The following is a 26322-nucleotide window of genomic DNA, read 5'->3' as shown; positions in this document are numbered from 1 at the left end:
TTCCTTGTGGTAGTTATTGTTCCTTATAGCTTTTCTCAATGGGTAAATGAGGACTTAAAAAAATCAGCACCATAAAACGCTCTCTAACGTAAAAGAAACTCTCTTTTTTGGTTTCCACTGAGGCAGCTGGAGTATGAAATGTTACCTAAACTCATCTGTGTATTTCATTTTAAAACAGCTATTAAAACTGCATTTAACTCCTACGAAATTAAGCATTCATGCCTAATTGTACAGGCCTAATGTCTGTTTATGGGTGAAATTTTACAAAGCTTAGCCATAAAAAGTCTTTTGGGTCAGACTCTGAAACATTACTCCCTTTCAAATATTCAGTTTATGATACACCTGCCACTATTCATTTCAGTAGTATTATTGTCAAGTAAAGTATTACTCAGCTTGATTTGAAGTACAAAAATAAATCTATTGGATAAAAAGGCAGTGGGAGGAAATAAACATTATAAGAAATGTTTGCAACTTTCTATTTAAATAGCTAGTGCTTCCACAGAAGAGGACAGAAAGCTGAAACCTTGCAATAGACAGAGTTCTTTGGAAGTTCATTGTGATCCAGCAAAAAGATTTTCCATTTAGAAAATGTTATGAAGCCTGTGTTAACAGGCTTATAGAAACATATACTTTAGTAAGAGCACGTAATACTAACTTCCTACATAGCACTGTATATGCATGTGTCTGTATAACAACAGTTAGTGAATATTTAGCTTGTTAAATCAATTTTGAAAGATTTTTTTCTCATGTATTGAATTAGGAAATAAAAATAAAAAAAATCATAGCAAATAACTATGGCTGTAAGTGATTATTTTGGAACATTTTTTTCCTTAAATTTTTCAGATGCCAATTACTTATTACATCTTGTATATTTTCAATTGAGCTGGTAACGTGGTGATACACTATTGAATTTGAAACTAAATTTAAATATACAGTATATGAAGAAATCAAAATTACACTCTAACTGAAGAGAAGGAAGTCAATTTTTTGTTTATTTATATTGAGGGTAAAGCTGATGAAACAGGAGAATCTTCACTAGAAACATCAGAAAAGAGTAACAAATTGGTCTGAAAACTGAAAGTGTTAGAATTAACATCTGTTATCTTTGGCGCAAAGAATTCCTATATCGTCTCTCCAAAATGTTAGTCTAAAAGTTTTTTTACAAATTATAAAAATCTGTAAGGAAACTTCCCTTTACTGAAAAAGTATTTCCCCCCTCAAAGACTAAATCCATTATCATAAATTGCTCTGATATTTAGTATATTTCTTTCTTCTTAAAATTATTGCTAACACACTTAGCAAACATTTAGAAAGAAAATTAACTGATGAATGGAATAGGAAACAGGCAAGCAAGGGGAACAGTGACTTAATAGCCACAACTGGGACACTCGCAGGAGATTGGTTGAAACAAGCAACTTGAATCTGACTCAAAACTAGATTAAAGCTATGATCTCGCAATAGCAATACCAATAAAAACAAAGAACCCATGGGTAAATGAGCATTTAAACAGAGTAGAAGTGAAGCAATATTAAGGGAGGAGTTTTGAGAACCTTCCTTCCTATGTGCCTTGTAGAACAGCAAGTAGACCATTTTCTAGGATGAGAAATGTATGCTGACATTTCAACAGTTGAAAAATTATTTGAATTGTGGTCTCATGGCTGGGTTAAACAGGATAGCCCTGATCACAGGAGTGATACATTGAAGATACCCTGATACTGGCATGTCCATGGTATCCTCTGACCATTTTGTGAATTTTACATTATCCTTTACTTGTCTTTTATGGAAAAACATTCAAAATAAAAATATAACAGCAACACTGAAGCAGAAGGTGCTTTTTCTATATGTAAAAAGGTCAAAAAATTGAAATCAAACTCATTTTTGAAACCCTAGGATTAGGGTTTCAGCTGTGTATGTGTGACTACATCACTGAAAAAAACTCAATGTATTCTCTTTCCACTTTGCCAGAGACAATTGTCAATAATGACAGTTATCAGTTATCAGTTATCAGTTCCATGATTCATAAAGAATTGATAGTAAAAACCTATATAAATACATTTTAGCAGATATCAGACTCAGCGACAAAGACTCACCATTAACCACAAAGTCTCTGTTAGGCTCATTAGCTCTGAGTCTTGTTTGAAATTCTCTTTGAGAAAGCTTTGCCACAAAGCAAGCAGACTTTTCTTTGCAGATGTATTTTAAGCCAAAGATTGCTTGAGCTAAAGCTATTCCGCTGTACAATATGAGTTAAGCCTGGAAATTTCACTAAACCAGGTAAGAACAAGATGACTCCAAAGTGTTTAAAATGGATTTATGTGTTGTGTGTGTATATGTATATATGCAGTTATCAGCTGCAATGACGTATACACTTAAAGTTTATAAGTGGTAATAAAAATATAGAAGTCTGCTAATGGCTAAATTTTATTGAAAAATTATTTCATACTCATTTTTGAATTTCTGAATTTTCAAATATTGTGGGTTTTTCAATCACAAAACTATAAAATTGATTGAAATGTAAAGTCAAGATATCCATGATCCTACTTTATGCTTAATTATTACAAATAGAAAGCAACCAGCTTCCCCCTCAAGTTACCTCAGCTTTGTTGTGAACTAGTTGAATTTAGAGTGGTTGACAAACCCATTACATGCATTCATATAATCACCGAATGTATATATGTTATTTTTGTGAAAACAAACATTTTATTAGCATAGAAAAAATACAAAGTAATTCAACACCCCACCCCCCTAAAAAAAAACCAAAACCTGTTGATACTAAAGTTACAGAGGTAAGTAGTCCAGTATAAAGAACTCTGAAAGATAAGGCTCACATGCATTCTTATCTGTTACAGATTCTGCTATAACTGGAAAAAAAAGAAGATATCTGTTTACAAATAGAAACTTCTAACATCAAAGTGAAATATAAGTTGAGAACAATTTCTCTATGATACGCTGTTTGATTCGATCATTCGAAAGGAAAGGAAGTTGAGATCTGCCAAACAGAGGGCAATGAGAAACATGGCAAGCTGCTTATCTCCTCTAGGATGAGAGTCATTTGTTGTTGGAAGAACATAGTGGGGCTAGTGTGGGGGCAGATTTGTATGGTTCTCTCACCAGGCAGATAGGCTACATCGGTATCTACTAAAAAGTCCACCCCTCAACTCATTTTGTTATACCACAAAACCTAGAAGAATACTGTAGGTTTAAATGTGTATTACTAAATACAGCATTTCCCATCCTGGTCTAAACTTTGTACTAAATTCATTACATGCACTGAGCAACTGCATAATCAAGAAAGATAAAAGTTGAGGCAGCAGAGATTATCTGAATTTGCAAGCCACATCTGTGGATCTCATGGGGAAAGCTACAGATCCTCAGATGCACAGGAAAAAGTGAAGGCAGATAGAATAACTGAATCCAGTATAGCACCCACTTTAATTATCAACAATAGATTTCTATTCATGTCGTTGGGAAGAAACACAACACAAATGCCACTCACAAGTTACCTATGTGGGCATGATCCACACCAAACAACACCAACTTTGCTGAGGTCCTCTTCAGGCTTACAGTCTGTGTGTGGTCTATTTTAGAGAGTCCTGTCCTGCTTCTTCTCTGAGTGCTATTAAGAAATTCTAATGCTCTTACAGAAATCCAAGTTCCTGAAGAGCATAACTGACTAACAGATATTGTTAATGACACCATGGCAGCACCGCAGGCCTTTGACTTCACTTCCAAGAGTCTAACAGACCCTTTCACAAGGCATGAATACCCATAGTGTGAGACCTACTGCTTCACAATGTACATTCATACCAATAGTGTTCTGGATAATTACCTAATTATATTGTGGAGTTAGTGCACATGGTTTCACTTTATATCTTCCTTCCCTGTGCTTGCTGCGTGGCTTTTGGCAGGCTCATAAAAGATATGATTCAGCCACTTGTCAGCACAATTTTATGAGCTAAGAATAATTGAGTAGGAAGCAAGCTTGTCTCTAAAGTAAAATCTTCATCGATTACTAATTTTTGAAGCATTGTGTTTGAAGTAGGGTTAGCAGGAGACAGTACAATAAGTTTCCCAATAATTAGGAAGCATGTCTGCAAATCCTCAAGGAGTTCGTGAAATCATCTATACATATGAATAATTAAAACAAGTTTCCCTTGCTTCACTGGTGACTAAATTTTTCAACATCCTCCTACAAAAATGGTGCTTTCTTTTTCTTATTTACTTTAAGATCATTATAGATTTACAATAAAATCATAGAATCATAGAATCATAGAATAGTTTGGATTGGAAGGAACCTTTAAAGGTCATCTAGTCCAACCTCCCTGCTGCGGGCAGGGACAGCTTCAACTAGATCAAGTTGCTCAGAGCCCTGTCCAACATGACCTTGAATGTTCCCAGGGATGGGGCATCTACCACCTCTCTGGGCAACCTGTTCCAGTGTTTCACCACCCTCACTGTAAAAAATTTCTTCCTTATATCTAGTTTAAATCTACCCTCTTTTAGTTTAAAACCATTCCCCCTTGTCCTGTCGCAACAGGCCCTGCTAAAAAGTCTGTCCTCATCATTTTTATAAGCCCCCTTTAAGTACTGAAAGGCTGCCATAAAGTCTCCCGAAGCCTTCTCTTCTCCAGGCTGAACAACCCCAACTCTCTCAGCCTTTCTTCATAGGAGAGGCATTCCATCCCCCTGATCATTTTTGTGGCCCTCCTCTGGACCCGCTCCAACAAGTCCATGTCTTTCCTGTACTGGGGACTCCAGAGCTGGATGCAGTACTCCAGGTGGGTGTCCTGGTTTCGGCTGGAATAGAGTTAAATTTCTTCCTAGTGCTGTGTTTTGGATTCAGTGTGAGAAGAATGTTGATAACACACTGATGTTTCCAGTTGTTGCTAAGTATGCTGCTAGTCAATGACATTCAGCTTAAAAAAACCAAAACAAGCATTGGGAGGGAACATAGCCAGGACAGCTAGCCCAGCTGGCCAACAGGGTATTCCATACCATGTGACGTCGTACTCAGTATATAAATGGTAGGCGTGTTCCAGAAGAAGCGATCACTACTTGGTTATCGGTCAGTGCAGGTGGTAAGCAATTGCATTGTGCATCACTCATTTTGTATATTCTATCATTAACATTTTTTTTCCCCTTTTCTGTTCTATTAAACCGTCTTTATCTCAACCCACAAGTTTTTCTCACTCTTACCCTTCCAATCCTCTCCCCGTCCCGCTGGGGCTGGGCGGAATGAGCGAGCGGCTGTGTGGTATTTGGCTGCCTGCCAGGTTAAACCACGGCAGTCCTTTTTGGCGACCAACATGGGGTCCAAAGGGTTGAGATAACGACACATCTGACCCAAACGGATCAAAACAAATTTGTTATAAGCATTCATTATATCAGTTTAGTAATCGCTGGTCACGATGTTGGTTTATTTGCTCTCAGAGTTGTTGGATCTGTTCTTGGAGTTTTGGTATGTAGCACCTTACTGGCTATATATACTGCTGTTTATCAGTATTTATGTGGGGTTTACCATCTCCGGGAATGGATTAAGGTCATCGATTTGCTATACTGTGTGACACTGGTTTATGTTATGATAAAATTATTGATCAGGAGTCTGTATTCAGCACTGCCATCATTCCTGTTCTTCGGGAGCTATCTTTTGGAAACTATTAATAATCACACTTTTTACCCCTTCTCCTCGGAGAGCCAATTTACAGGGGAGGCAGATTCCTTCACCTTCCCCTTCTCCTCCAGGCTGATTACAATAGCTCTTGAGGATTTTGAATATCCTTGGGCTGTTCAAACCAGCGTGTTCCTATTGCTATGTCTCCTGAATGTGTTTCAGGCCTTGTTTAAGTTTAAACAGCTATTTAAGAATACCACCCAGAGATCTGCCCCGAGGCTGGATAGTTATGAGTGGCAGGGTGCGTGGGATAGTATGGGCAAGTGCCTAGGACAGTGATCACCTCCAGTGTTTTGGAACTTCACCCCTGAACAAGTGCAGAATCCTGAAAAACTAGTAAAATATTTGGAAAACGTATGCTGTCACCCTGGCAATTCCAGAGAGACCCAGATTACTGCAACGTGCTGGGGCCTGGCCCATGTCTACCGAGCCCTGTTCAACACTATTCAGAACCCTCAAGGGGGAGAGAAGGTCTCCAGATCTGATGACAAAACAACGGTCACTGTAGATATTCCTACCCCTGCGACGGGCACTGCAGCTACTCCAACCCCCGTGACGGGCACTACAGCTGAACCAGAGGACCAACACTTGCCAGTATCCGTAGCCCCTGTACAGAAGAAGAAATCTTGTAAGCGGAAGTCAAGTCGTTTAGAAAGGGATGATGGAAAAGCAGGGCCATCACGAGGAGGGCAGGAGGAAGAGGAAGAACTCATAAACGAGACGGAAACCACCCAATCCCTATCCCTGAATGAGTTGCAAGATATGCGGAAAGTTTTCAGCCGTCGTCCAGGCGAGCATATTGTTACCTGGCTGCTCCAATGCTGGGATAATGGGGCCAGGAGCCTGGAATTAGAGGGGAAGGAAGCCAAACAGCTGGGATCCCTTGCTAGGGAAGGGGGCATTGACAAAGCAATTGGAAAAGGGACACAGGCCCTCAGCCTCTGGAGGCGACTGCTGTCAGGTGTGAAGGAAAGATATCCCTTCAAGGAAGATGTTATATATCGCCTCGGCAAGTGGACCACTATGGAGAGAGGTATCCAGTACCTGAGAGAATTAGGCATGCTGGAGGTGGTTTATAGTGACCTGGACAGCGACCAAACGCCCAAAGACCAGATGATGTCCAGTGCACGCGACCCATATGGAGGAAGTTGGTACGGAGCGCACCAGCGTCATATGCCAGTTCGTTGGCAGTACTTGCTGGAAAGAGGAAGAAGCACCAACGGTGGATGACGTGGTTAGCAGACTCCGGGAATACGAAGAAACTGTCTCCTCCTCCCTTGTCTCGGCTGTGGAGAAACTGTCTCGGAAGGTCCAGCAACTGAAAGACGATAGGTCCTATTCTCCACCTGTACGGAGAAGTATCTCAGCCATTAGGAGTCAGTGTTTTTCAGCTCAAGAGAGAGGATATAGAAAGTACACACCACGGGACACCCTGTGGTTTTACCTGCATGACCACGGAGAAGACATGAGGCAGTGGGATGGAAAACCTACCTTCATCCCAGAGGCACGGATACGAGAGTTGCAAGGAAAAATAGTGACACAAGGGGGTTCTTCCAGGAAGAATGCTGCTCCAGTTTTCAGGAAAAACCTGTCTCACGACAGTACAGTTTCCAGTGAACACTTCCCCAGACAGAGTAGAAGGGCTGATCTTACTTTGGATTGTAATGAAGAAATTCTTGACCCGCGTTTGCAAGAAGTGAGAAACGGATACTATGACCAGAACTAGAGGGACCCTGCCTCCAGTCAGATGGAGGAAAGGGACAACCGGGTTTACTGGACTGTGTGGATTCGATGGCCTGGCACATCAGACCCACAGGAGTATAAGGCTCTCGTAGACACCGGTGCACAGTGTACCCTGATGCCATCAAGCTATAAAGGGGCAGAACCCATTTGTATTTCTGGAGTGACAGAGGGATCCCAAGAGTTAACTGTATTGGAGGCCGAAGTGAGCCTAACCGGGAATGAGTGGCAGAAGCACCCCATTGGGACTGGCCCAGAGGCTCCATGCATCCTTGGCATAGACTACCTCAGGAGAAGGTATTTCAAGGATCCAAAAGGGTACTGGTGGGCTTTTGGTATAGCTGCCCTGGAGATGGAGGACCCTTCTGTTGTGGGGTTGCTGAAGGTTGAAGACCAGCAGGTACCAATCGCTAACACAACAGTGCACCAGCGGCAATATCACACCAACCGAGACTCCCTGCTTCCCATCCATAAGCTGATTCGTCGACTGGAGGGCCAAGGAGTGATCAGCAAGACTCGCTCACCCTTTAACAGTCCCATATGGCCAGTGCAAAAGTCTAATGGAGAGTGGAGACTAACAGTAGACTATCGTGGCCTGAACGAAGTCACGCCACCACTGAGTGCTGCTGTGCCGGACATGCTAGAACTCCAATATGAACTGGAGTCAAAGGCAGCCAAGTAGTACGCCACCATTGATATCGCTAATGCATTCTTCTCCATCCCTTTGGCAGCAGAGTGCAGGCCACAGTTTGCTTTCACTTGGAGGGGCGTCCAGTACACCTGGAACCGACTGCCCCAGGGGTGGAAACACAGCCCTGCCATTTGCCATGGACTGATCCACACCGCACTGGAACAGGGTGAGGCTCCGGAATGCCTGCAATACATTGATGGCATCATTGTATGGGGCAGCACAGCAGAAGAAGTTTTTGAGAAAGGGGAGAGAACAGTCCAAATCCTTTTGAAGGCTGGTTTTGCCATAAAACGAAGTAGGTCAAGGGACCTGCACAGGAGATCCAGTTTTTAGGAATAAAATGGCAAGATGGATGTCGTCAGATCCCGATGGATGTGATCAACAAAATAACAGCCATGTCCCCACCAACTAGCAAAAAGGAAACACAAGCTTTCTTAAGGCGTTGTGGGCTTTTGGAGAATGCATATTCCAAATTACAGCCGGATTGTAAGCCCTCTTTATCAAGTGACCAGGAGGAAGAATGACTTCAAATGGGGCCCTGAGCAATGACAAGCCTTTGAACAAATTACAGAGGATCCGAGGCCCACTATACTCCAACTGAGAAGGAGATATGGCAGCATATGAAGGGGTTCAAGCTGCTTCGGAAGTGGTTGGTACTGAAGCACAGCTCCTCCTGGCACCCCGACTGCCGGTGCTGGGCTGGATGTTCAAAGGGAGGGTCCCCTCTACACATCATGCAACCGATGCTACATGGAGTAAGTGGGTCGCACTGATCACACAACGGGCCCGAATAGGAAACCCCGGTCACCCAGGAATCTTGGAAGTGATCACGAACTGGCCAGAAGGCAAAGATTTTGGAATATCCCCAGAGGAGGAGGTGACGCATGCTGAAGAGGCCCCACTGTATAACAAACTACCAGAAAACGAGAAGCAATATGCCCTGTTCACTGATGGGCCCTGTCGCCTTGTGGGAAAACATCGGAGATGGAAGGCTGCGGTATGGAGTCCTATACGCCAAGTTGCAGAAACTGCTGAAGGAGAAGGTGAATCGAGCCAGTTTGCAGAGGTGAAAGCCATCCAGCTGGCCTTGAGCATTGCTGAACGAGAAAAATGGCCAGTACTTTATCTCTATACTGACTCATGGATGGTGGCAAATGCCCTGTGGGGGTGGTTGCAGCAGTGGAAGCAGAACAATTGGCAGTGCAGAGGTAAACCCATCTGGGCTGCCGCATTGTGGCAAGATATTGCTGCCCGAATAGAGAACCTGGTTGTAAAAGTACATCACGTAGATGCTCATGTACCCAAGAGTCGGGCCACTGAAGAACACCAAAACAACCAGCAGGTGGACCAGGCTGCTAAGATTGAAGTGGCTCAGGTGGATCTGAACTGGCAACATAAGGGTGAATTATTTATAGCTCGGTGGGCCCCTGACGCCTTGGGCCACCAAGGGAGAGATGCAACATATAGATGGGCTTGTGATCGAGGGGTGGACTTGACCATGGACACTATTGCACAGGTTATCCATGAATGTGAAACATGCGCTGCAATCAAGCAAGCCAAGTGAGTAAAGCCTCTTTGGTATGGAGGACGATGGTTGAAATATAAATATGGGGAGGCTTGGCAGATTGATTATATCACACTCCCACAAACCCGCCAAGGCAAGTGCTATATGCTCACCATGGTGGAAGCAACCACCGGATGGTTAGAAACATATCCCGTGCCCCATGCCACCACCCGGAACACCATCCTGGGCCTTGAAAAGCAAGTCCTATGGCGACATGGCACCCCAGAAAGAATTGAGTCAGACAACGGGACTCACTTCCGAAACACCCTCATAGACACCTGGGCCAAAGAGCATGGCATTGAGTGGGTCTATCACATCCCCTACCATGCACCAGCCTCTGGGAAAATTGAATGATATAATGGACTGCTAAAGACTACGCTGAGAGCAATGGGTGGTGGGACATTCAAGCATTGGGATACACATTTAGCAAAAGCCACCTTGTTAGTCAACACCAGGGGATCTGTCACTCGAGCTGGCCCTGCCCAATCAAAACCCTTATGTACTGTAGGTGGAGATAAAGTCCCGGTTGTGCACATCAGAAATATGCTGGGGAAGATGGTCTGGGTTACTCCTGCCTCTGGCAAGGGAAAACCCATCCGTGGGATTGCTTTTGCTCGAGGACCTGGGTGCACTTGATGGGTAACGCAAAAGGATGGGGAAGTCTGGTGTGTACCTCAAGGGGATTTAATTTTGGGTGAAAATGGCCAACGAACTGAATCGTATGATGTTAATTGTTATATGATATTGTATATCATTATTTCTGTGGTTGCTATCAATGGTGTAGCAGTAAGAATCATCCAGATTAATGAAAAATGAACTCCGATGAAACTAAGCAAAGTGCAACAATGATAGAACCAAACAATCGCAGCAATAGTGGAATCAGAACTGGCTTCAGGATGCGACAATCCAACACCACACATCATCTCTCCTGCCCTGAAAGACTGTTATGACAGATGGAGCCCGACGTCATGAACTCAATGGACATTTTAGAGGGATGGCCCATAGATTAAGGGAATAATATCTGTGTGTATATGTAAATATATATATAAAGACAAGAAAGATGGTGGTGGAATGTATTAGAGAATGTGAAACCTAAGCATGACGTAAATGGTATAGAATAAGGGGTGGATACTGTCCTGGTTTTGGCTTGGATAGAGTTAAATTTCTTCCTAGTGCTGTATTTTGGATTCAGTATGAGAAGAATGTTGATAACACACTGATGTTTCCAGTTGTTGGGAAGTACCCTGCTAGTCAATGACATTCAGCTTAAAAAAAAAAAAAACAAAACAAGCATTGGGAGGGAACATAGCCAGGACAGCTTGCCCAGCTGGCCAACAGCATATTCCATACCATGTGACGTCATACTCAGTATATAAATGGTAGGCGTGTTCTAGGAAGTAGCGATCACTACTTGGTTATCAGTCAGTGCAGGTGGTAAGCAATTGCATTGTGCATCACTCATTTTGTATATTCTATCATTATCATTTTTTTTCCCTTTTCTGTTCTATTAAACTGTCTTTATCTCAACCCACAAGTTTTTCTCACTCTTACCCTTCCAATTCTCTCCCTGTCCCGCTGGGGCTGGGTGGAATGAGCAAGCGGCTGCGTGGTATTTGGCTGCCTGCCAGATTAAACCACAATAGTGGGGTTTCACCAGAGAAGAATAGAGGGGCAGAATCACCTCCCTCAATCTGCTGGCCACGCTTCTTTCGATGCAGCCCAGGATAGTGTTGGGTTTCTGGGCTGCGAGTGCACATTGTTGGCTCATGTCCAGCTTTTCATCCACCAGTACCCCCAAGTCCTTCTCATCAGGGCTGCTCTCAATCCCCTCATGCCCCAGCCTGTATTGATACCAGGGGTTGCCCGAAAGCTAACACCAAAAGCAATATTGCTCTGGACTTGGTGCTCCATAAACACAACAGAAAGATAACTTTACCTTTGGGCTCCATTCCTTCATGAACGGTTGTCCTTAAGTCACTGAGTAACTCAGATGTGCTTAGGATTGTGTACATGAATACCTGTTTAGAGCATTGGCCATTTTCAGCATTTGAAGGCAAAAGACACATTTACCATGGAGAGAATTACAGTCAGATGTCTACTACTCATATATATTTGCAGTGAAGTACAGCAAATCCATTCTCATGCACTCCCTAACTGTCATTACCTGGCTAACTTATTTGAGAAAACACTTTTAGGTTAGTGTAAGAGCTTTACCTTAATCAGACTGAAAAAAAATTGTGATGACATACGAAGAGCTCTATCCTGTTTCCCAGAACAACTGTTTTTTACTGCATATTCTCTTGTGCTTTACACACCTTAAGGCTGACCACCTTCAATATTAACATTACCTGCAAAAAAAACTCAATTAAGTTACACAGCACTAATCAGCAGAACAATTCTTTCCTAATAGTATAATTCTGATACAGATATCCTACAGCGTGTTATAGAGTTGGATGAATCTCAAAATCCTGTTTGCAGATCATTCTATGCTTTGTTTACAGCTGGATAAAGGATTCTTTCCAGCTCTGTTCGAGCCTATTATTATTATTATTCATTTCTTATAGAGGGAAAAGAAGTTCACAAAGTCCCTGCCTATTCTTGGTTCACTATTACCTCTTCCAATAGCTTCTTTGGCACAAACATCTTTTGGATGCTCAAAGAAACCTTACTATTTTCTCAAGCCATGTTCTCTGTTCGATGAACGTTCTCTGTGATTCCACGTGAACCACTGTCTGATAGCTAAAAATTCCTCTTTCCACAGACCATTCCCTTCCAACTAGCATATCACAAAACCTGGTTTACACTAATTGTGTCTCAGTCCAGCTTCAGTATAAGTGAATCACCTATCTTTACTGTTCCTTCCATTGTATCATTTTTGCCATTTGCTCCCAAGTCAGGATCTAATCTAATGCCAAAATGTGCCAGTGCTCCACTCTGTAGTCAGGTATTAGAAATGGTTTTCTTACCCCAAAACAGCAATAGTTAGTTCTACCACAGACTAAGGATTACTTAAGGGTTCAAGTGTACCACAATCATTACAAGAATAGCTATATCAGCTGAAAAACATATATTATATGAAGACTTATACATTCCCTTTTCTGAAATACCACTGGCTACCAATATGGCTCTAAATCTGATCTATTTGTTATCTTGTAAAATTATGTTAAGACACATTTTTCATGAAAATAGATGGTAATACACTCCATATGTCTCTATATGTGGCAGAGATATCTCAAAATATGTCATGTGTAAGTATTTGCTGCAAGAAAGGAAAATGTTAATATGGTATTCATCAGAAAACAAACAAATGTTGCCGTGTTTTTGTTACATGCAATTCCAATTAATGAAAATACAATGGTTTCGTTAGGTAGAGAACTTTTGGTTTGTTTTTTTTTTTAAACTTACATTTATATTTTATTTAAAAAGGCTTTTCTCTTTTTTGGTATTTTTTGTTGTGGTTTACTTTTGTTTTTTTCTCCACAAACTGTTTTCCCCACATCTATTGCAGTTTCTAGGACTGTATGTTTCCAGCTGAGATAGCCAAACCAATATAAATATGTAAAAATTAAGGAATGTTGCATGAGGAAAAAAAACCACTCAGCACTAGCCTAAACAAGACAAGTCCTGCACTTCATAAACAAACATTTCTATCCACCTCTCTCTTGCTATTTTGCTTTCTAATATGGAACATATGTAACTAGCTCTGAGACAATTGGAAGTAAAAGTATGTTTGTGATCGTATTATCCACTATCTTTCAGGCGTGCAAGAAAAACAGAACTATTACTTTTACAGCTCAAATTAATCTTGTATGATAAAATAAAGTGTCTTTTTAATTAATGAATCTTTTTTCGCTGGCAAAATCATTTTGGTGAATGTATTCATTCTTTTGTCTCTGCTTGTTCTGATTTAATATGAAGCCTGTAAGCTGCCTGTCACTACCTGTTCTGATTCATTAACCTCATTATTGCAAATCAATTTCATCATGCTACTTAATGTAATCAAAATGTAATACAAGACAAAATTTTGAAATACTTTAGGAAAGGTGTAACTAATCCTGATGCATGGATTTACATTATGCAGAAATGTTACTCTGTTCATAACTGGAAGGTTACTTTGTATTAGGAAAATATTTTTACCCTTTTCATTTGTCCTGTCCCATCAGCCTTACTGATGGGACCTAAAAACCAAGGTGATTATTTTATTATTTCTTACAGTTATAACTGACATATTGGTAAATTCAAAATAAATTGAACATGTGATTTGAGAAAGAAAGAATTTAATGATTTCCTAAATTTTGGAGTTATGACACATTACTTGGATCAGAAACTTCACATTTGATTTACATTACTAGGTTTTGTGGGAGTTTTGTGCCAGTTTATGGCAATGTACAAAGGGAAATGATGAATTGACACTGCCATACTCACTGCCTTGTGAAATACGTCAGCATGACCAGGTAGGAAACGAGCCACTCCAAACATCAGGTGCCCCTCTTTTTGCTTCTTTTGGCTACTTCCGCTACTTCCTCATCCCATAGACCTGCAAATCCTTTTCTGGCCAACAGCAGTAGTGAGGCAGAAATGAGAATATCTGTCCCCACTTTGCACTTAACTGGACTCTTGTTCCAGGCTTGTATTCTCGTACCTGACAAATCAATAATAAGACCACACAATGCAAATAATCAAAAATACAACCGAAAACTGCCTAGGGGAAAAAAAGGTTAAAGTTCTTGACTATAGTTGCTGAATTTGCTCTAGTTATCCACAGGAAAGAACTGCAATGGATCACAAAAGATGCAGGAAACACAATTCACCTGCTAGTGGAACAAGACAGAGATGTGGGTCAAGAAAATGCAGTGATTAATGACAACCCAGTCAAATATAAATATGAAACTTTCTATTTGAAATTTCCCAAATGTCAATTCTACCAAGCATTGTTTTCCACATAATAACTCAACATAGATGAAAATCCAGTTTCTGTCCTGGAAAATAGTGTGTTCAATACTTTCTGAACTAACTTGTTTTCCAGACAGTAAACAGAAGGAAAGATCATTTGACTGGTCTTAAACAGAAGTATAGTTTAGCTTTCCTTTCTCCCATAAATCACAGAAAATAGAGGTTTTAACGGTTTTGCCAATCACTCAGCCAAGCTTATGTTATAACCACTTCACCGACATCTAATCTGTCCATCTGCTTGTCCCCATAGCCAACCAAATACTCAAAAGAAGGTTTTTGAAGTTCAAAGCTTTCTTTTCATTTTTTTTATTTGCAAAAGTGTATTTGTTGCCTTTCTTGAAATGCTTTCTCTGAGCCTCCTTTTTAAAAATGCCATGTTTAAATTTTAGCAATTAGGCTTAATTCTATTGCACCATATGCATTTTTTTATTGTTGTATAAGCATCTGAAAAAGAGTAAAGTTTAATTCCTCAAATCTGAATAAATCCCAACTATAGAGGTTTTATGGGAGTTACTCCCAACAGAAAAAAAAAGGTATCGTGTCTTCAGTTATCAGCAGAAGAGATTAACTTTAGGAAGTTCGTATGTTTATCAATACAGACATGAAAGGCATCTTAAATGAAAGAAAAAGCATCCTTATTCTGAAGTGTTTCAGAATCCAGAGATGAAAAGCCTGCTACTTAGAGCTAGGTAACTACAGATTGACACACTGTTCATTTTAATATAAAACCCCAAACATTCTAATATTTGATAATAAAATATCATCATATTTCAGTTAATGAAGCCAGTTTAATTTACAGCTCCCTATAATTAAAATTCCACCTGCCTTATAATACCCATCCTAAATGCAGGACTTCGCTTTTCCCTGTAACTCAGCTACCACAATACTTGTCAGTACCTAATATATTCCTTAACCCTTGCTTCCCTTTTCACCACTGAAGTATTTGCAGATATCCAAAACATCCTCTTTTTGACAGGACAAGAGGTAGCACACATTTTGTCTGATTTGTCAGTTGACATACGTGAGCCAACAGTGCTTCTTGGAATGACAAAGCCTGATGAATATCACTCATTGCGATTTCATCTGCCTTTCAGTGAGGGAACTTAGAGAATGCCCCTCTTTTAACAGCTGCTGTGCCTATAAGCTCACTCTCCTCTACAACTGATATAAGTTAGCCAGTGGTTTCAAAAGTTACTGAGGAGATGAAGAATAGGTACCAAAAAAAAAGAACAATATCCTGCATCTTTTTTCTACCAAATGTTGGACTAAGCAACTGGGCAGAAATGGGCATTGCAAGTGTGGGAAATGATAAAAACATCACATCAAACTGCCATTCCTTGATGTTTTAAGGTAGGATGAAGTACACAAAGCTGATGTATTAGAACTCTAACAACAGTACATAGGGGCATCCCCCAGTCAGTATCTTTAAATGCAGGATACAGCTGTCTGTGTGAAAGCTAGTATGTCTGGCGACATTTGGCTCTGAATAACAGCCTAGAATGCATATCCTGCCAGGACAGGTAAGCAGAATAATGCAGAGAACATACTGTGACATTAAAAAAGACTTCATTTTTTTATATAAGCTGACTTCTGAGCTTGTGCATAAAATAGCCCGCTGAGACTTGGAAATAAAATAATATTGACATTTTGTGCATGGAGCTGTACTTTGAATGAATCAGTGATGTTGTCAATATGGGGAACCCTTACAGTTTAGCACGTATGAACCGAGTATTTCTGAACTCCTTTCATGATTCCTATTCCAGTAAGAGTGCAGGATCCAAAACTATTACAGGAAGGGGTTTATGGTCACTCTCTGGGAGTCAGTCCAATTCTGTGACGTCACTGAATGTGTCAGCAGATGTTCACATCATCCAAGGTTAATCAGAGGGAGTAAGGAATTAGGGTTTATCAGCATCATCATAGGTCAGTGGAATTGCATAGTCCATAAATAAAGGGATTAGTATGTGATTTATGAAGTACAATAAGCATTAAAAAAGCTTTTGGTGTAAAATATGGACTCTACTAAAGAATACTGTTGAATAATCTATCTACCATTTACACTCCATGCATCGAACTGGGAGGAAGAAAATGAAGTCAGAAAAACTGGGCCATGTCTATCACATAACTTTTTTCTTTTAATGTTACACTTGAGCAGAAAGCCTATGTTTTAGTCAAGTCCTCCATTTTTTAAAGTTACATAGGGGAATGAATGTATCATTTCCCTCAAAGGTAGTTGATATGTCACTGCTTCTGATTTTAGCATGCATCCCACAAGCCAACAAAGAGACACACCCAATGAATTAATTTTTATCCTTTCAATTAAAAGCAAGGAGTTAGAATGGAGAAAAAGAGCTTGCAAAAGAGGGCGGAAATGATTCAGAACTGTACTCCTTGTGAACTATAAAGAGATAGCATGTTAGGAAAGAGATTGTATATATAATTTTGCATGCAGAATGCTGGCCAAATGTCAAGGAACTGAAGGAGAGTGACTGAGAAAAAGTTATATTGAAAATGTAATTCTAAATACAGAACACTTGAGCCAAGGATTGAATAACTAATTGAAAGGAGGTTTGATACAAAGGGCAAATAATTAAGCCTTCAACAGGAAAAATTTACAGGCTGAGATTACACAGCTGATAAATGAAAGGCATCTGGGATGAAAAAAAAAAAGAGGTATTGTTGAAAACAACACAGAATTTTGAGAACTGGATAAACTGAAGGCCATAAAAAGGATTAGTGTTGGAGACAAGAAAGAGGACATAAACTGGTCTCTTTGGTGCTGGGGAAAAGTATATAAAACACAAACATAAAGGTGAAAGAATATAGTGCTTCTTGAGAAGACTGGGTGAAAATAAGGGGGGAAAAACAGAACACAACACTAGAAGTTATTATCAAAGTGGAAATCATCCAGAAATAAAGAAACTTGGCTATAGTACTTATACGAAGATGAAGGAAGCAATCATCCTGCACAGCAGAAAACAAATTCTGTGCTGGATAGACAAAATACGCCTGAGAAAAAGAAGAAACTGTAGTTCTGACATAGCACCCAAAGTTAACTGTGGCTGTCAAAGTTAAATGACATTGCAAAATTAAATGGCATAACCTTCCCCAAACCTGGAAGCAGTTATCTAGACAAAATTTTATCAGTGTTGAATACAGCTGAGGTTTCTTACATTGGTTTATATAACTATGTGTTCACATATTCCTGAATAATATTACGGATTTTCCCCAAAAGATGTTGATAATAAGCTTAGTATGGTGTTCACTATCACCCCCAAATCCTCTCCCACTGAACCACTGCCACTATTTTTAGCTTATTTCTCTATGTTGATTCCACAACATCTTTACAATTTGTCATTCTGAATTCTGGTTCTGTCCTTGTAACTTGCCCTCATCATCCTTAAAGCTTATAAACACACAGTTCCCTCATCAGAAAAATATTAAGAGTAGTTATTTTCATACGGCAGGTCTGAAAACATGTATTGCTTAGCAAAAAAAAATTCAGCTTAAGTAATTCAGTCAATTAAGCAAACAGAAGAGATGAGAATCAATGTGAGTCACTAGAGAAAATTATACCCAAAAAGAACAACAGTATGGAGTCATTTAGTAAACATTAGGTTTATTTGTCAGGAGAAAAATTATTGCAGTCAGAATCTGGAAATAGCAGGACTCTGAAAAATGAGGGGATCACAGCAGTAATAGTCATAGGCCCTCCAGGTCAGGTGTTTGTAGGTTCTAGACTAGTCACTACACAATTTTGAGTCCAAATAAAAGGCAGGAAGTGGAAAATAGTTTTGGAAGAATTCCACTCCATCTTAAAAATTTGGTATAGATTGCTCACCCAACTTCCCTGCAGCCTTTAATAAGTCAGTTTCTATTCATTAAACCTTATCAACCAGCTTTAAAGATCCTTTATCAGGCATCCATAAAATAATTAGGAGTCAATTCTTAACCAGAGACAAGATTTTGTCAAATAAGTAGCTTATATTAAAGCTCTGCACTCAGTTTCAGGTTTTGGATGACCCAGTAGGGTTCCCAGTGAGGACGCTTCTGATATGAACACTTCGCTGGGTACAAAGATTACTTTTATAATCACAGTATACACAACCACAGATGTTAAACAATCTCTAAGTACACACCCTTGTGCATTATGATCAGAATGTTACAACAATAATAGCAATCTTTCCGACCCATACACTCAGATAACACACAACGACCAGTATTTGATCTTCTAAGTTGATCTTCTAAGTTCAGGCTCTTCCAAGTTCAAGAAATTTTGCTGTATAACATGAGCTGATGAAGACAGCCTTGAGGGCAGACTTTCAAATACATTTAGGTTCCAACGGAATATCCAGTGGAATTTAAATAAGCACATCAGGTATCAAGTTTTATGACAACCATTTCACCTATCATCATGGTTAAATCTACCTTTGCAGACACCGTCTGTGAGTACTGGGTCTTTTTAAGGTAGACTAAAAGGAGCACCAGGGAAAAAGAGACACTTCCTACACTATCCACTGTTTCTTAGCACTTCTATAGTCACAGAGAGTTGAACAGAAGACAACTAGCTTTAAGTAGTTAAGTATTTGGATTATTAGTTAAAAGAGCTGCAACAAAAAGTAAGAAGAAAGAGATCTATAAAGATTTGTACAAATAAGCAGTCCTTTTTAGCATCTTTCAGAAAAATACTGTTTATTTATATATAATTCTAATCATTAATATTCCCATATAGATACATGAAGACTTGTGTTACTGCAACAGAAAGAAACCTATTTTACCCACGAATATACTAAAAGGGAAGAGTATCCTTAATTCATTTGATGGAAGTCAAAACTGCACTTAAGAACACTACTTAGGGAAGAGGTCAGAAGACAAAACATCAGTCATAACTGTAAAGCTCCTTCAGTTTCATTCTATGTTATTAGAATTGCTTCTTAATTTACTATCCTTCACATCAAGTAAGCAGACCAATTAATTTTTCATCTTGATAATAACCTTTAAAGGTATAGACAACAAGACGGACTGACCTCTCAAACCTTCACAATAATATTGCAAATCTTTAATGGTATAAGATAATTTAATAAAGCCTATTTGTAGCTGAGTTGAAAGACAACTATTTTGGGATAGAAAAAGCTATTCTTAAATAATTTCTGATTTTTTTCTTATCATATAAAGTCAGCATAAATATTTATTTTACATTTTTATATTGACATGAGTGATGACATTGATACACCAGAGGGTCATGCTGCCATCCAGAGGTACTTCGACAGGCTGGAGAAATGGGCTAACAGGAATCTCAAGAAGTTCAACAAGGGGAAGTGCAAAGTCCTTCAACCTGGGGAGGAACAACCCCATGCACCAGTATATGCTTTGCAGAAAAGGACCTGAGGATCCTGGCAGACATAAAGCTGAACACGAGCCAGTGATGTGTCTTTGCAGCAAAGAGGCCAATGGTATCCTGGGCTGCATTAGGCAAAGTATTGCCAGCAGTTTGAGGGAGGCGTTCCTTCTCCTCTACTCAGCACTGGTGAGGCCACAACCGGGAGTACTGTGTCCAGTTCTGGGCTCCCCAGTTCAAGAGAGACATGGATAAACTGGAGAGAGTCCAGTGAAGGGCCACGAAGATGATTAGGGGACGGGAACATCTCTCTTATGAGGAAAGGCTGAGAGAGCCGGGACTGTTCAGTGTGGAGAGGAGAGTCAGGGGGATCTTATCAATCTATATAAATACCTGAAAAGATGGTGCAAAGAGGACGGAGCCAGGCTCTTTTCCATCGGCACCAACTGAAACACAGGAGGTTCCCTCTGAACATCAGGAAATACTTTTTTCCTGTGAGGGTGACTGGCACAAGTTGTCCAGCAGGGTGGTGGAGTCTCCATCCTTGGAGATCTTCAAAAGCCATCTGAACATGGCTCAATTTTCCCTAAAATGATTCTAGGAAATGAGAGAATATCTACATGTTAAGTCAATATTATGCCTTCAGCAAAGTGGAACTCATGAAGAGAGTACTAAGTTTACTGCATTAATCAATCTATGAACTTCTATTTCTTCAACAAATATAAAGCTGAATCCAGCAAATAGATTGCCTTATTTGTTACAATTACAGCTATTTAATTGGTTTCGGATGTATCATTCAAAAAGAAAAAAATGCTGTTTTCCTGAGTACAGACCAAATATTTTGGTTTCCTTCAGAAACTTTCTAAAAGCTCCCAGATCACAGATACTTTTTTCCCCATAGTTTTTTTCTTCCATTTGGTTATGATATATGGGATACCAAGTGAATTATTTCAAAACGGTTTGGCATTGCTATCTTTTCCATTTATGATGGCTGCTGATTGAGGTGGCATGCTACCAAGCAAGGACATTTTGAACATTATGGTTTGTCTGAATTATGATTTGCCAAGAACCAAAGTATCTCAATATATGATTTATACTTCTTTCAGTAATTGTGACACAAACCTACACATAGATAGTTTATAGGACAACAAAAATACACATTTTTTTCCCAAAATCAGCAAAAATAGTCAATTTAAAATGAAAACAAGGCAGTTTATATCAAAATGGATTATGGTGCAATCAGAAAAAGCATACATATAGATGAGTTAAGTGAAAAAAGTAAAAGTAAAAATTAAAGCACACATAAAACTCCATAACACTTTCTTGGGGTGTGCATCCTAATCAGTGATTTATCTTCCTTTACCACTAATCCGAATTATGCTGGAACCTGAAAATATATCACATAATACACTGAGAATACCACACAATTATGAGCATAATACTAGAAAAGACTTTCTAGCTCTTTTAGCCCAATCCCCTTCTTTTGCAGTTATTGCCCTAGCATTCCCTTCATAATCTTACTGAGTTGCATCTTGAAAATAGTCACCCCAATTAGGAGTTAACTTAATTGCTTTACAATGAGGTTACAACTTCTTTGCATTTAAATTTTTCTTTAATTTTTTTTTGAGATAAATGCATTAGTAGCCAGTTTGCTTATTTCTTCTTGTGCTAATACTATCCTTTAGCTTAAATATCTTTCTTTCTTTTATGGTGTATGTCCCACTAAGGTTTTTTCTAGTCCTCACAAACATATCCCCCCTTCTTTGCCTTAGCTTTGCCAGACCAAACAAGCCAACTTCTTCTGCTCCATTCTTTTACAATTGTCTCTCCTTTCCCTTAATTGTTCTAATAAGTATACCCATATCGCTTTTTCACATGGCATGCATTTTCTATAGGAGTTATTCAAGTTGCACACAGTTTTGCACAGCCTTGAACAGTGGCATTATCGTCTTTCTAATTTCTAGTAAAAGTATCCTATCCAGTAAACTCTAAATCACTTTTTCATGGCTTCCTCACACTCAATCTGTGCTGAACACAAAGATTCTTTTCTTATTTGTTGCTTCTGACACTAAGCCTACAGCAGATATTCTTACTGCTAGTATCTAAGAAAACGGCTTTATCATATCTGATCTTAACCCATTTCTTTTATATAAATCCTCAAAGCCATTCAAATTAGCTCCTTGTACTGACAGCTAGTTTAATCAGGGTGTGTCTATTTTTAAATGCCAAAATCATTAACAAAACTATGAAACAAGAATGTTTGCAAAATTCTTCCTTCAGGTTCACCATTTATAAACTCATGCCAGACTGAGTACAAGCCAGCATCTGACACTTGTTAACTTCTGCCAGCATAGGATCTTTCATTATTCCCCGTCCTCCATGATCGTTTCATATGTGGTGTTGAATGCTAGATGCATCACAAAAATGCCAAAGAGAAGTCTAATTTTGACTCTTTTTTTTTTCAGATTTTTGTCTACAGATGATCAGACTTTTTAAATGAAATAAATTTGCTCACCACACATGTAGTGATTTGTAATTGGTAAAGTTGTACTGGATTTTTTTGTGTTTTTCATGTTGCTTTCATCATTGTTCTGAAATTTGCATCCTATTGAGGTTAGACAAATTTTGGTGTAGTTCCTGGATGATATTATTTCCCTCTCTTTCCCCATCGTCAGTGCAAGTACTGGATTTGTAATTCTCTAAACAACCACATTTGAAGTAATCAGTTTAAATGCAACAGCTGCCCTGCATTCAGTCAAAACATTATTCACAATATAATATTTTTACACATTGTATATTAATATTCTTTTTTGCATATAGCAATTATCAAATGGGAATAGCAATTACCAAATGGGACTGCTCACTAGCAGAACAGGCTAAAATTCCATTTTGACGTGATTCATATTTCTTAGAGCTCAAGGTACTGAAGTACTGAAGGTACTTTACTACTTGGAAAAACACACTCTACTTAAAAGGACAAAAGGTTAATTTTTCCCTGAAGCTACTGAAAACTAGTTATCAACACCTATGTTCATGTGTGCACAGTCTTTCAATGAGGTAATATGTAAAGTGAGTGACCACCATTCCAAGTCTAAATCAGCTAATTCCTCTGAGTAATTTTCAAAAATATGAAGCTAAAAGAAGTTGAAGAAGGAAGATTTACATAAAAGGTCTCTCCACAGTCAGTTTGCTGATGGATGACCTGTCTCACAAGTATTAATCTGCTCAGAGAAAATTCACAACCATTACATGTTATCCATTGAGCTAAATCTCATATTAAAAAAAATTAAAAATAAAAGAAACAATATCCAAGCCCTCCTCTTTCCTGAAGGTACACTACATCTTGCTATGATAAACATTAAATTAAGAAAGTTCCTGCTGAGATTGAATAGCTGTTGCCATAGCAGGAAAAGAAAGTGGGGTTTTTTTTTTCCTTTACAGAATTGTCATGCCCTTTAGCTGGCACTTTTTATAACTCTCTCACATATATAGCATACTTGCTGAGTATATGCATAAACAATATTACAATCACCAAGCCTATCAAATTGCTTCTGATCTTTTAATTTAGCACTTCCACCAAGCAATTACCAAGAAACATAAGCAATTTTTCCAACAATATCCAGAAACAATTTTTGGCTGAAAAAATAAATTATAAATGAGTCAAAATTAGTCAGAGGTAGCATTGGTTTAACCTTTGAGAATGATGAAGACAGTAAGTGTAACTTACTGTAATTCACAGCAAATTAAAACTTACTCTCACAAGCAAGTAATCTTAAAAATCCCTTAGAGATAATTTGAAATGTCTTGAAATTAATTAATTAAAATTAATTGCTTTTCCTATGCCATCTTAAAAAGGAAAATGTGGAGGGTCATAATTAAAAATAGATTAGAACTAAAACTAATAAGAATGTTTACTCTAACGTTCTCCAAGAAGAAGAAACCTAAGAGAAGGTTTTGCAAATTTTTTTACAAGAAATAGATTAATGGTTTTGAATAGAAATGCACATTCAAAATTCCCCCTGCATTAATTTGTAACATTAACATTTTAATTTCAGTATGTATTACCCATCCATTTAGATACCCTCACTTTGTTCCAAAATATTTATTCTCAATTGACTACAGATTTCATATAAACCAGCAACTTTGCTCACAAAAAAATAAAATGTGTATTTTTACCAGGTCTCGGGTTAGGCTACTTTTAAATATTTTTAGCAGGATGTTTGAAGCTTCAGCCATCTTTTGAACTCTTCCATAAAACAGACAAGAACACTGATTCTACTACTGGTCTATACTTTTCCAGTTAGTTTTACGGCTTTCAATATAAGAAGCCTGAGAACAAGTCTGCTAAGACTATATAGGTCTGTTTAAAGCCTAGTATATCTTAGAGCCTAGTCATAATGCAACTCCATTTAGGTATTTCTGAAAAACATTTCTTCCAATTTCCATTTTGCATAAAGTTTTCCAAAACATAAGACACACCCAAAATAAAAGTTTGGAAATCAGACAGGTCTAAAATTATATGCCATTAACTTTGGGACAGCATTTTCAGATTTGGATTTTTACAGACAGCAAAGTTAAAATTCTTAGATGTGAATTACACATATGTTTGAATATTAAGAAATGTTACAAAGACTTTGAAACCAGAAGACTCCTATTATAATCTGTAGAGGCATATTGCCCATACCACATGTAATAACATTGTAGCATATTTGGTTTGAGACATAAGAAATAAACAGTACATTTGGTAACATCTATTTACTTCAACAAACAGTTATTTCCTTTTCCTTAAATTTTAATACAGACACACAATGCTGTTAAATTAAAATTCAGCTTATGGTTTTGAGATGTAACTACCAAATTCCATTGGAAAGCTACAAATTTTACAGGTTAGCACAGGCTCCCCTAGTCATCTGTACAATTAACATGGACAAAGCGCTTGACTACAAGTAAAAACAGAGAAAGATTTTTTTTTAGATTCAGATATAACAATGAAAAAGGAAATGTTTCTATAAGCACATCAAAAATTATGAAATTTAAATCTGATTTAAAATCTAAGAAAAACAGCATATATAACCTGAGCTACCACAAAATAATGTGGGAAGCTGCTACTTGGTGGCTACAAAACTCACAAGCACATCTATGCTCACAGCTCTGGCACCTGATTCAAATTTAGGTAGTCCATTCACATTGCCATTGTCTTATCTTACAGGGTTTCTACTAAACACCAATTTGCAGTTCCCATTACTGCAGACTATGAGCAGTTGAGAGGCATGCTATTAAAATCTACAACAGATTACAGAATCCTCCCTTGGGTAAGAGGAAATAGAGAACGACAAAAAAAACCCACTTAACCTTAATCTTTAAATTGAAAATATTCTTACTGATTAACAATACTATGAAATGAACAGAGTAACTTACAAAATTTCATAATTTTGTTACCTGAGGGCTCAGTCCAACAACTTGCTAAAAGACTGTAGAGTACATTTGGTGAAAGCCTTCTGACACCAGCAGTATCTTGTAATTGAGGTTTTATGGAGGAGATGCATTCATTAAGCCTAACGTTATGAGCTTAGAAGACGACAACTAAACTTGAGTCTATTAAAGATGTATTTAAGAAAACTAAATTAGGAAAAATATACATTTAAGGGGAAAGATGTCATTAACTCTGAACTGTTCTCCATGATGTAGTCTCTAATTACAACTCCAACATATTACAGCATATTTTATATTGTGATACATATATTGCAACCTGTTCCAGTGTCTCACCACCCTCACCATAAAAAATTTCTTCCTTATGTCTAACATAAATCTACCCTCTTGCAGTTTAAAACCGTTGCTCCTTGACCTGTCACCACAGGTCTTGGTAAAAAGTCTCTCCATCTTTCTTATAAGCCCCCTTTACATAACGAAAGGCCGCAATAAGGTCTCTCTGGAGCCTTCTCTTCTCCAGGCTGAACAACCTCAACTCTCTCAGTCGTTCTTCATAAGAGAGGTGTTCCAGCCCTATGATCATTTTCGTGGCCCTCCTCTGGACCCGCTCTAACAGGTCCATGTCTTTTTTGTACTGGGGACCCCAGAACTGGATGCAGTACACCAGTGTCTCACTAGAACAGAGGAGAGAGGGAGAATCACCTCCGTCAACCTGCTGGCCAAGCTTCTTTTTATGCAGCCCAGGATGTGATTGGGTTTCTGGCCTGCAAGACCACATTGATGACTCATGTCTAATTTTCATCCACCAGTATCTATCCCCAAGTCCTCTTCCACAGGGCTGCTATGAATCCATTCATCCCCCAGTCTATATTGATGTTGGGGATTGCCCCAACCCAGGTGCAGGACCTTGCACTTGGCCTTGTTGAACCTCATGA

This window comes from Calonectris borealis, chromosome 2 (genome assembly GCF_964195595.1).
Source record: "Calonectris borealis chromosome 2, bCalBor7.hap1.2, whole genome shotgun sequence".
Lineage (NCBI taxonomy): Eukaryota > Metazoa > Chordata > Aves > Procellariiformes > Procellariidae > Calonectris > Calonectris borealis.
Note: the sequence above shows the minus strand (reverse complement) of the source record.